A 12,495-nucleotide genomic window follows, 5' to 3' on the forward strand; every position below is an offset into this window, starting at 1 on the left:
GGAAAAATGTTCTTAGAGGAGTAGGTAAAACTGCTCAATTTTTACTTTTAAATGGGCCTACCTTGTTTTGTGGCGCGAGATTTAATTTTTCTCTAATGAAAAGTACCACTTCTTCCAGCCTTGGTAATGGTTGGATTACTGTTGCTTTTGTTGCATGTAATAATGCTGGGAGACCTGGTTTGGAATCCTTTTAAACTCGCGAGATTTTGGCTTACCGTACTATACCTGTATCTGAGATTATTATCTCTGGTGAGGGTTCTTATCTTATGCCACATGGGACGTTGTTATCGTCGTCGTCGACGATTGCTCGTATACAAAACACTTGTAAATGTGGACGGCACTCTTGGTGCTGCTGCATCTACAGGTAAGGGGAAAAATGTTCTTAGAGGAGTAGGTAAAACTGCTCAATTTTTACTTTTAAATGGGCCTACCTTGTTTAGTGGCGCGAGATTTAATTTTTCTCTAATGAAAAGTACCACTTCTTCCAGCCTTGGTAATGGTTGGATTACTGTGGCTTTTGTTGCATGTAATAATGCTGGGAGACCTGGTTTGGAATCCTTTGAAACTAGACGTTGTTATCGTCGTCGTCGACGATTGCTCGTATACAAAACACTTGTAAATGTGGACGGCACTCTTGGTGCTGCTGCATCTACAGGTAAGGGGAAAAATGTTCTTAGAGGAGTAGGTAAAACTGCTCAATTTTTACTTTTAAATGGGCCTACCTTGTTTTGTGGCGCGAGATTTAATTTTTCTCTAATGAAAAGTACCACTTCTTCCAGCCTTGGTAATGGTTGGATTACTGTTGCTTTTGTTGCATGTAATAATGCTGGGAGACCTAGTTTGGAATCCTTTGAAACTCGCGAGATTCTCGGTAAATGTGGACGGCACTCTTGGTGCTGCTGCATCTACAGGTAAGGGGAAAAATGTTCTTAGAGGAGTAGGTAAAACTGATCAATTTTTACTTTTAAATGGGCCTACCTTGTTTTGTGGCGCGAGATTTAATTTTTCTCTAATGAAAAGTACCACTTCTTCCAGCCTTGGTAATGGTTGGATTACTGTTGCTTTTGTTGCATGTAATAATGCTGGGAGACCTGGTTTGGAATCCTTTGAAACTCGCGAGATTTTGGCTTACCGTACTATACCTGTATCTGAGATTATTATCTCTGGTGAGGGTTCTTATCTTATGCCACATGGGACGTTGTTAACGTCGTCGTCGACGATTGCTCGTATACAAAACACTTGTAAATGTGGACGGCACTCTTGGTGCTGCTGCATCTACAGGTAAGGGGAAAAATGTTCTTAGAGGAGTAGGTAAAACTGCTCAATTTTTACTTTTAAATGGGCCTACCTTGTTTTGTGGCGCGAGATTTAATTTTTCTCTAATGAAAAGTACCACTTCTTCCAGCCTTGGTAATGGTTGGATTACTGTTGCTTTTGTTGCATGTAATAATGCTGGGAGACCTGGTTTGGAATCCTTTGAAACTCGCGAGATTTTGGCTTACCGTACTATACCTGTATCTGAGATTATTATCTCTGGTGAGGGTTCTTATTTTATGCCACATGGCGGCGGGCTAAAATCAAGTTGGCGATTGCGTAACTGCAGGTGATAAGGCGCACTCATGAATGGGCGCCCGGAAGTCCACATCCGCTGCATGCGCCAGGACATAATAGTTATATTCACACTCATCATCGAATAATTTTAAAAGAATGAATGTTGGACTTAATTTTCCTTAATTGTCTTGGGAACTACATTGGTAATAAACTATTTTGTTTCCTCATTTCTTTTACCTATCATTTTCGAAGCTGTATTAAGTATTTCTCTCAAATTTTGAATAACCTCATCTTTCATTTTATTTCTATCATTTTTTAATTGAATTATTTCTGTGTTTTATATATTCAATTATTGTAGTTGCTGTATACAATAATCTATGTGATTTATTTTATCTTCGTAAAAAGTAGTAATTTACTGTTCACCTTGTTTTGTAATTGATCGTAAAACTACATAAGTAACCCATCTTTTCAATTGTTTAGTTACTCCTTTTTGATTTAAAAATTAAAGATTATAATCCAGATTCATTGATGAAAATAGTTTGTTTATCAATTGTTGATATGTGCTCGCAAAATGCGATGCTCAAAATATTAGGAAAATTTGCTTTATTTCCTGAATCAGAACGTTTAATTATTGAATCATTTGTGTTTTTGTGTTCTAAAATCTCAGCAACATCTTTAGCTTTAAACTATGGATTGTTTTCTCCATCAATAATCATTAAAACATGCTTTTTCTTCATCAATAACAATGAAAACATGCTTATTGCTGTAAGTAAGTTTATTGTTGATTATATCCACAATCAGTTCCATTTAAGAGAAAATTTTTGTATTAGTTTTGCAAAAAATAAGTAGTATTGAAATATGTAGTTAGTACTTATGGTATAAGTAAATTGTAAATGAAGAAAAACTTTATGTATTACATTATTTTTATTCTCATTAAATTAAGATACTTCTGTTATTACTGTTAGTGAAAATAGTAATAGCTGCACCAGGCTTAGAACTGCAAAAGAATAAATTAGCTAAATATTTGAATTTGTTTACTGAGATATTTCATCAAATACTGAAATAACCCAAGTTAGTGATGAATTATTAAGAGAATCATTAATGTTATTTCAACTAACACACAATCTTGAGGTTACTGGTGAATTAAGTGAAGAAAGTTTACGTTTTATGAACAAACCTAGATGTGGTGTAAAAGATTAATTTGATAGTTATAGAACTAGTATGTATAAATGGAATAAAAAGAATATAAAATGCGATTATAAAGGAGCAAATAAAAGAGTACTGGAATTAACAAATGCAGCTTTTGGTTTATGACAGAAATATAGGGGTATTCAATTTATTAATAATATCAATGATCCTGATATTTTAATTATAGGTAAAAGACGAATACATTTATATGAATTTGATGGTAAACGTTGTCCAAAGGAGTTAGATGGAACAGAAAATATGTTAGGTCATCCTTTTTTTCCAAATAGGAATAATGATCCATTAGAAATACATATGAATAAAGATAAAAACTTGGAAATTGATAAAAATACATCAAAATATCAAACAAATTTATTTTAATTTTTCGTACATGCTTTAGGTTTAGAACATTCAGATGATTTTGAATCAATAATGTGTCCTTATCATAATTGTTCACATTTAGAATTATCTCAAGATGATATTGATGGAACACAGATGGAGTGCTTTTTTATTTACATAGTTTATCTGGTTATGATTCATATCTTTTTGTAAAAGAATTTGGTTATGATACTATAGAAGTAGAATTAATACCAAATAATGAAAATAAATACCTTAGTTTTAGTAAATATACAAAAGAAATTAAAAATTACATTTGTTGATACATTTAGATTCATGGCTTCTGCACTTGATAAACTTTCATCAAATTTCAAGAAAAATCAATTAAAAATATTAAAAGGTATTTTTCTCTAAAATTATTTATTTTAGTAATTATAAAAGGTGTTTATCATATGATTACATGGATTCTTGGAAAAAATTTGAAGAAGTACAATTACCACCAAAAGATAAATTTTATAGTGAATTAAATGATTGCGAGATAAGTGATGAAGGTTATGAACATGCAAAATTTAGCCAGACAGAATGGCCGTGCGGTTCTAGGTGCTACAGTCTGGAACCGAGCAACTGCTACAGTCACAGGTTCGAATCCTGCCTCGGGCCTGGATGCGTGTGATGTCCTTAGGTTAGTTAGGTTTAATTTGTTCTAAGTTCTAGGTGACTGATGACTTCAGAAATTAAGTCACATGGTGTTCAGAGCCATTTGAGCAATGCAAAATTAGTTTGGGAAAAGTTCACTATAAAAAACCTTGGTGAATATCATGATTTATATTTTAAAACTGATGTATTATTAGTATATGATGTATTTGAAAATTTTAGAAAATCATGTATAAATACATATAATCTAGATCCATCTTGGTATTTTACAGCACCAGGTTTATCTTGGTATGCAATGTTAAAAATTACTGATCAAAAACATGAATTATTATATGACTATGATATGCCTTTAATGGATGAAAAAGGAATAGGAGGAGGAGTTTCTCAATGTTGTAAAATATATGTAAAAACAAATAATAACTACTTAAAAGATTTTAATAACAAAGAAATATCAAATTATATATACTATTATTTAAACTAGTTGTCATTTGACATGATAGGCAATGGGCTGCAGGGCTCCAGCCACTTTAAACCAATGGCAGCTGGCGCTGTCAGCTGCCACTGCATTGCCACTTCGCTGTGCTGAGCTGACTAAGGGATTGTGCCAGCCAGGCCTCAGCAAGCCATTGTAGACACGCGGGTGAGAGATTTGAATGACTTGTAGCTTTGCATGTTTATGATGTCTGATGAAAGCAGTCGCAAGAGAGGGAGGCCGAGGCTGCACACTCCTTGGAAACCTCCAAAAAGTGGCGGACATGGCGTCGTTATATGCAGTCAGGTGCGTGGATACATGTGTTCCTTAAGGGAGTATTTTTAGTATTTTTTGAGAGAGAGGGATGCAGGAGGGCCTCTCGTTCCTTTGGATAGGGTGGTGGAGCGAACTGCAGCTGCTCTGCAAGTTAGCGAACTATCAGTAATAAGAATCTGCAAGGAGAAATTCATGAAAGAAGGCTCAATTGAATCATCTAAATTGGAGACGTCTGGGAGACAGAGGCGCCTAGAGAAGAGGGTCACGAAACTTGACTCTTTTCAGGAAGATGCCATTCGTCGTCAAATATACTCATTTTGTTAGAGGATGGAGTATCCAACACTCAAAAAACTACATGTTACCCTCACAGCGGCTGACCTGTTTCAGGGTAGTAAATCGTCTTCTTACAAGTCGTGAAAATGTTAGGATTCCGCTATAAATCCATCTCTGGCAGAAAGTTACTAATGGAACGCCAAGATATTGCAGCCTGGCGATGCTGCTTTCTTAGAGAATTAGTGGGAACAAATTTTGATGATATCGTTTGGCTTGATGAAACATGGGTGAATACAGGACACAGTTTAAAAAAAGGGTGGACAGACGTTACCATCAGCAGTAGTATGGCAGAACCGATCGGCAGAGGAAAGTTGCTGAACACCAAAGGTGTCGATGTAAATATTCCTGAATTCAAATCAAGAACAGCTGCCAACACGAGTAAAACCATAACCTCAGTGTAGCAAAGCAGCTTAAAGGCAAGGTGTCCGGTCGAGATTGTTTACCAGTTTGTTTCCTTTCAGAGCATGCTGATATAATGGCTCTGCTCTTAGCAATCATATTCAACCTCTCTCTCGTCGAAAGATCCACACCTAAGGACTGGCAAGTTGCACAAGTCACACCAATACCTAAGGAAGGAAATAGGAGTAATCGTCTGAATTACAGATTCACATCGCTAACTTCGACTTGCAGGAGGGTTTTGGGATATATAGTGTGTTCGAACATTATAGGTTACCTCGAAGAAAGCGGTTTATTGACAAACAGCCAACACGGATTCAGAAAATATCGTTCTTGTGAAACACAACCAGCTATGTATTCTCACGAAGTCCTGTGTGCTACCGACAGCGGATTTAAAATTAATTCCATATTTTTAGATTTCCAGAAGGATTTTGACACAGTTCCCCACAAGCGACTTCTTACTAAATTGCGTGTCTGTGGAGTGAGAGATGTCTACTAAAGCGACTGCTTGCATTACGCTTGTCCGCCCTTTTCTGGTGTACCGCTATGAGGTGTAGTATCCGCATTATGTGGTATCCACGGAGGACACCGAAACAGTTCAAACAAGGGCAGCTCGTTATGAATTGTCACGAGATAGGGGAGAGAGTGCCACGAATATGATAAGCGAATTAGGGTGACAATCATTAAAATAAAGCCTTTTTTCGTTGTGGCAGGATCTTCTCATGATATATCAAGTACCCGCTATGTCCTCAGATGTGAAAATATTTTGTTGGCGCTCACCTACATCGGGAGGAACGATCATAATAAAATAAGACAAATCAGAAATTTGTCGTTAGTTCCTATGGACCCAAACTGCTACGTCATTGGTCCCTAGGCTTACACGCCACTTAATCTAACTTAACTAACTTACGCTAACGACAACACACATACCCATGCCCAAGGGAGGACTCAAAGCACCGACGGGGCGAGCTGCGCGAACCGTGGCAGGACGCCCTGGACCACGTGGCTACCCCTCTCGGCCGAGAAATCAGAGCTCGCACGGATAGATTAACGTGTTCATTTTTCCCGCGCTTTGTTCAAGAGCGGAACGGTAGCAAAATAGCTTGTACATGGCTTGATGAACCCTTTGCTGGGAATTTAATTATGAAGCGTTGTGAACTGCGAAGTTCTAAAATGGCTCTGAGCACAATGGGACTCAACTTCTGAGGTCATCAGTCCCCTAGAACTTAGAACTACTTAAACCTAACTAACCTAAGGACATCATACACATCCATGCCCGAGGCAGGATTCGAACCTGCGACCGTAGCGGTCGTGCGGTTCTAGACTGCAGCGCCTAGAATCGCTCGGCCACCTCGGCCGGCGAACTGCGAAGTAATCATACAGATGAAGACGTAGCTTCTCTCTAGAATTAAAATTGTGTAAACATCGTTAACATTCTCCAATTGAATGCTGATGACAAGTAAATGTACTACACGCTAGTCTCGAAAGGACTTTAGTGTAACAGAAATGTTAAATTTCTGCAGTAACAGGTTCACATGTTTCTCACGTTTGTAATGTTTTGGGATATGCATTGGTATCCCCTGAAAAAGTTTCAGGTGATTCCTCTTCTGCCTCTCGTATAATCATCCAATCAGCATACTGAATTCTGTACATAACAAATGGCATCTATACTGTTATTCTCAAATGTTTCCACATGATACAGTTCAGCAGGAAAGGAAATATTTCCCAAGTTTAATGCTTATAAATATGGAATATAATTAGACACTTGATTCACATTGCTATTTGTTGGGTAAAAACCTTTAGAATTGCCCATTTGAAGCAGGAACCATCATTATTTGAATCAACATTTATAGCAAACTTTTGTCTGTAATGAATTTTGGTAATTTTCTTTGAGTTCTCATGTAAAATCCTTAATTTACATTAATGTTAATGCAGAAGTTTCATGGTTTCTTTTAACGTCCACCTGGCATCATGAACTTGGAAAGTTGCTAATTTCCTTAAATGTCAGCCTGTCACAGTGGTGAAATACCAACGACCACTGGTTTCAGATGGCATTAAACTCACCTTCTTGATATTCATGTACAGGGTGTTTCAAAAAGGAATTTACAACTTTAAAAATTCATATAAATTTATTGAAAGAAGATATAGAGCTGGGTTTTGTGTTATTTTGTAGGGAAACACATCGAGTTTTATGCCTTAAACTAAAGATGTTGTATTTGGCTTCCTTTGGTTATCCTGCACACATTTCACTGGCAGTCAATTACTTCCCAAACTGTAGTATTGCAGGTGGAACTTGCTCAGCGGCGGCATAAATTATTGCTGTGGGTTCAGGTAGAGAAGCTGGCACAGGAGGTACAAACTCGATATCCCTGATGAATCCCCATAAAAAATTGAGTCGTGTTGGGTCTGGTGAACGTGGGGGCCATGCAATTGGCGCATCATGGCCAATCCATTGACCTGGAAAGTGGTCACTGAGAAAATCCCGGATGTCAGGTTGGTAGTGGGGTGGTGCTCCATCTTGCGTGGAGTAAACATTTCGTTCTTGGTCATCCTCCTCGATCTGTGGTATCAAAAATTGTTGTAACATATCCAGGTACACTATCCCATTGATGGTTGTCTCACGAAAAAAAAGGGGCCGCACACCTTTTTCTTGCTCAATGCACAAAAAACGTTCAGTCTGGGGCTATCACGAACATGTTGCAATGTTTGATGTGGATCTTCACTGCCCTAAATCCTACAGTTTGTGTGTTGGCCTTGCCACTTAAGTGAAAAGTCGAGTCGTCAGAAAAGACGATTTTGTCCAAGAGATATTCATTCTCATGTAACTGATTTAACACATCCACGCAAAAGTTCTTGCGAGCAATTTTATCAGTGTCTTTTATTGCTTGTGCGATCGTCAATCTGGTTTCAAATGCAAACGGTTTCTCAACACACGCGAAACAGTTATATGTGGGATATGCAATTCGCGAGATGCACGCCGGGTCGATTTCATAGGGCTGTTGACAAAACGTTGTCTCACTCGCTCAACGACGTCGTCAGATGAGCTTGGACGACCTGATGATTTCACATGTCTTACCGAGCACCTTGTTTCTACAAAACATATATGTCACTCATAAGTTGTGGGCCTACTAGGAGGATCTTTAGCGTACTTGGTACGGAAATTGCGGTGAACTGTTGTCGCCGACTTCGATTCTTCAAACAAAACCACAGTTAGCACGCACAGGTGTAGTGACGGAAGCCATCTATAATGCAGCTGCCACTAGCGCTCCTTACGGCGCGGTTCGGTACTAGCAAACGCGAGACAAAACCTGATGTATTTCCCTACAAATTGACACTACTATCACCTCTCTAAGAACTATGAATTAATTTATATGAGTTTTCAAAGGTGTAAAGTCTTTTTTGAAACACCCTGAACATTCTCTGAACTCATTGGATTTGGGCAATACGAATTTACAAACTAGCGAGGAATTTATCTTAACAGGCTAATTCAGCTCCCACACTCTGTTGCTGAAAGTCGGGTGACATGCAATAAAAGTTTGTTTGTGATCTCTAAACCCATAAAGATTGTTTGATAAGCCAGAAAAGGTTCGTTTTTTAAAGGCTGAATCCACACAAACCCATTCTAGATAATCATCACTCACTTTAACTCGCTTCATGGATTGCTCACCCATTGTTTATAATTATATATAAAGCACTACATACTCTCAAAGTCCATGAGGTTCAGCCTACTGTGAGACTTCAGATTCTCTGCTGCTGCTTCCAGATTCTCCACTGCTCTAGCAGGAGGAGAGTACTGGACTGTAAGTGCTTGCAAATTCTACAACACTGAACGGGAAAAAGCATGCGTTAGGAAAGGCAAAGTAGTTGTTGCACTCCTAGATATGTTAAGGTGTGAATAGTCAGAAACACGTAAAACAAATGCCTACGGGAGAAAAGAGACTGTTGGAAGAGGCATGTGAACGATGTGCACAACCAGGTACGTTTCAAGGAGAGGAATTAGTGAGTGGAAGATTTCAGACCTACAGTCTGTGGAGAGTTCTGTGTGCATCTAACTTTCCTCACGATCGGCTGCTTTGACAATCGCCACTGCAGTTCTTCAAACACTGCTCTGGGACACAGACTGCCAGTCTAGGTAGCAGCCAGTGCAGATTCTGCTTCATTGAATGAGAAAGAGCATGCCTTTATTACAAAATGTAATCAGCACATGAAAAGGTATAACATTGGTAACACTAAAATGTGCGTTAGATTCAATTTTTTGAGTAGTTGCTTGCGTGTTTCAAGATAAAGAAAAACGACATTGACGACTACAACGATATGATATCAATGCCTTCCCCAAGTGGCAGCTCCCAATTTTGTTAATCTCTTCCATGTGAGTCAGCAGTGTTCATGCATACTGAAGCAATTTCATTTTTCACCAGCCTGACAGATCTACACAAGCAGCGGTTTGCAAAACGCTTTGTCAACAAATTCGGGCTTGACTGTGCCTAACCGACATACATGTCAGTTTACACTACATGGATGTCACAGCAAGACAATACTTTAGGGAACAAGCAAATTTCTCATTCTGTGAGTTCAGCCTTGCCAGTGCTTAATCCAGATGTGTATCACATTATGTCAACCAAATGCAATGTAGAAAACAGCATCAGCCATATCACAAAAAAAGAAATTGATGTATTGAGACAGCAAGCGATATTTGGTTGAGCATCTATTGGATAATTAACATACATATGCAGTATGAGTATTGATTATAATACGTTGTTTTGTTGTTGTGGTCTTCAGTCCTGAGACTGGTTTGATGCAGCTCTCCATGCTACTCTATCTCTGCAAGTTTCTTCATCTCCCCAGTAGCTACTGCAACCTCCATCCTTCTGAATCTGTTTAGTGTATTCATCTCTTGGTCTCCCTCTACGATTTTTACCCTCCACGCTGCCCCCCCCCCCCCGCCCAATACTAAATTGGTGATCCCTTGATGCCTCAGAACTTGTCCGACCAACCAACCCCTTCTTCTAATCAAGTTGTGCCACAAACTCCTCCCCAATTCTATTCAATACCTCCTCATTAGTTATGTGATCTACCCATCTAATCTTCAGCATCCTTCTGCAGCACCACATTTCGAAAGCTTCTATTCTCTTCTTGTCCAGACTATGTATCGTCCATGGTTCACTTCCATACTTGGCTACACTCCATACAAATACTTTCAGAAACGACTTCCTGACACTTAAATCTATACTCGATCTTAACAAATTTCTGTACTTCAGAAAGACTTTCCTTGCCTTTGCCAGACTACATTTTATATCCTCTCTACTTCGACCATCATCAGTTCTTTTGCTCCCCAAATAGCAAAACTCCTTTACTACTTCAAGTGTTTCATTTCCTAATCTAATTCCCTCAGCATCACCCGCCTTATTTCGACTACATTACATTATCCTCGTTTTGCTTTTGTTGATGTTCATCTTATATCCTCCTTTCAAGACACTGTCCATTCCGTTCAACTACTTCTCCAAGTCATTTGCTGTCTCTGAAAGAATTACAATGTCATCGGCGAACCTCAATGTTTTTATTTCTTCTCCATGGATTTTAGTACCTACTCCAAATTTTTCTTTTGTTTCCTTTACTGCTTGCTCAATGTACAGATTGAATAACATCGGGGAGAGGCTACAGCCCTGTCTCAATCCCTTCCTAACCACTGCTTCCCTTTCATGTCCCTCGACTCTTGTAACTGCCATCTGGTTTCTGTACAAATTGTAAATAACCTTTCGCTCCCTGTATTTTATCCCTGCCACCTTCAGAATTTGAAAGAGGGTACTCCAGTCAACATTTTCAAATGCTTTTTCTAAGTCTGCAAATGCTACAAACGTAGGTTTGCCTTTCCTTACTCTATCTTCTAAGATAAGTCATAAGGTCAGTATTGCCTCACGTGTTCCAGTATTTCTACGAAATCCAAACTAATCTTCCCCGAGGTGGTTTCTACCAGCTTTTCTATTCGTCTGTAAAGAATTCGCGTTAGTATTTTGCAGCCGTGATTTATTAAACTGATAGTTCGCTAATTTTCACATCTGTCAACACCTGCTTTCTTTTGGATTGGAATTATTATAGTCTTCCTGAGGTCTGAGGGTATTTCGCCTGTCTCATACATCTTTCTCAACAGATGGTAGAGTTTTGTCAGGATTGGCTCTCCCAAGGTTGTCAGTAGTTCTAGTGGAATGTTGTCTACTCCCGGGGCCTTGTTTCGACTTAAGTCTTTCAGTGCTCTGTCAAACTCTTCACACAGTATCATATCTCCCATTTCATCTTCATCTACATCCTCTTCCATTTTCATAATATTGTCCTCAAGTACATCGCCCTTGTATAAACCCTCTATATACTCCTTCCACCTTTCTGCTTTCCCTTCTTTGCTCAGAACTGGGTTTCCATCTGAGCTCTTGATACTCATACAAGTGGTTCTCTTTTCTCCAAAGGTCTCTAATTTTCCTGTAGGCATTATCTATCTTACCCCTAGTGAGATAAGCCTCTACATCCTTACATTTGTCCTGTAGCCATCCCTGCTTAGCCATTTTACACTTCTTGTCGATCTCATTTTTGACACGTTTGTATTGCTTTTTGCCTGCTTCATTTACTGCATTTTTATTTTTTGGCTCTGAGCACTATGGGACTTAACATCAGAGGTCATCAGTCCCCTAGAAATTAGAACTACTTAAACCTAACTAGCATAAGGACATCACACACATCCATGCCCGAGGCAGGATTCGAACCTGCGACTGTAGCAGTCGCGCGGTTCACGATTGAAGCGCATAGAACCGCTCGGCTATACCGCCCAGATTTTATATTTTCTCTTTTATAATACATAATGGTATGTTATTAAAACATCAAATAAATCACTTGCAAAATTTTTGAATAGAGTGAAAAATTCAGATTTTTTGGATACTTTTGGACATGACTGCTTGGCAGCAGCGCTGCGCGGCTGCGGCTGTCAACGTACCCACCATGTGCGACCTGAGCTGTACGTAGGTCAACTCTTTTGCTTAAAAGATAGTGCAAGCGCCTGGTGCTGTCATTTACATTAAACGCCAGTGCAGTAAATAGTTCATCGAGAGAATGTTATATTGTCTGCAAATACATGTCATATTGTTTCGAAATGTGGAGATTTACCTGGCCTTATATTAAAACAGTATCTTCTGCATTTGCTTCTTACAATGATTATGTCATTAGCTGCGAGAGTCATTGATATCAGAACTCTGCAGCAAACCTTCCTCCTTATCACTTATGAGAGCTAAATAGCCTTAAAGATGAAG

The sequence above is a fragment of the Schistocerca americana genome, chromosome 8 (genome assembly GCF_021461395.2).
Source record: "Schistocerca americana isolate TAMUIC-IGC-003095 chromosome 8, iqSchAmer2.1, whole genome shotgun sequence".
In the NCBI taxonomy this organism is placed as follows: Eukaryota; Metazoa; Arthropoda; class Insecta; order Orthoptera; family Acrididae; genus Schistocerca; species Schistocerca americana.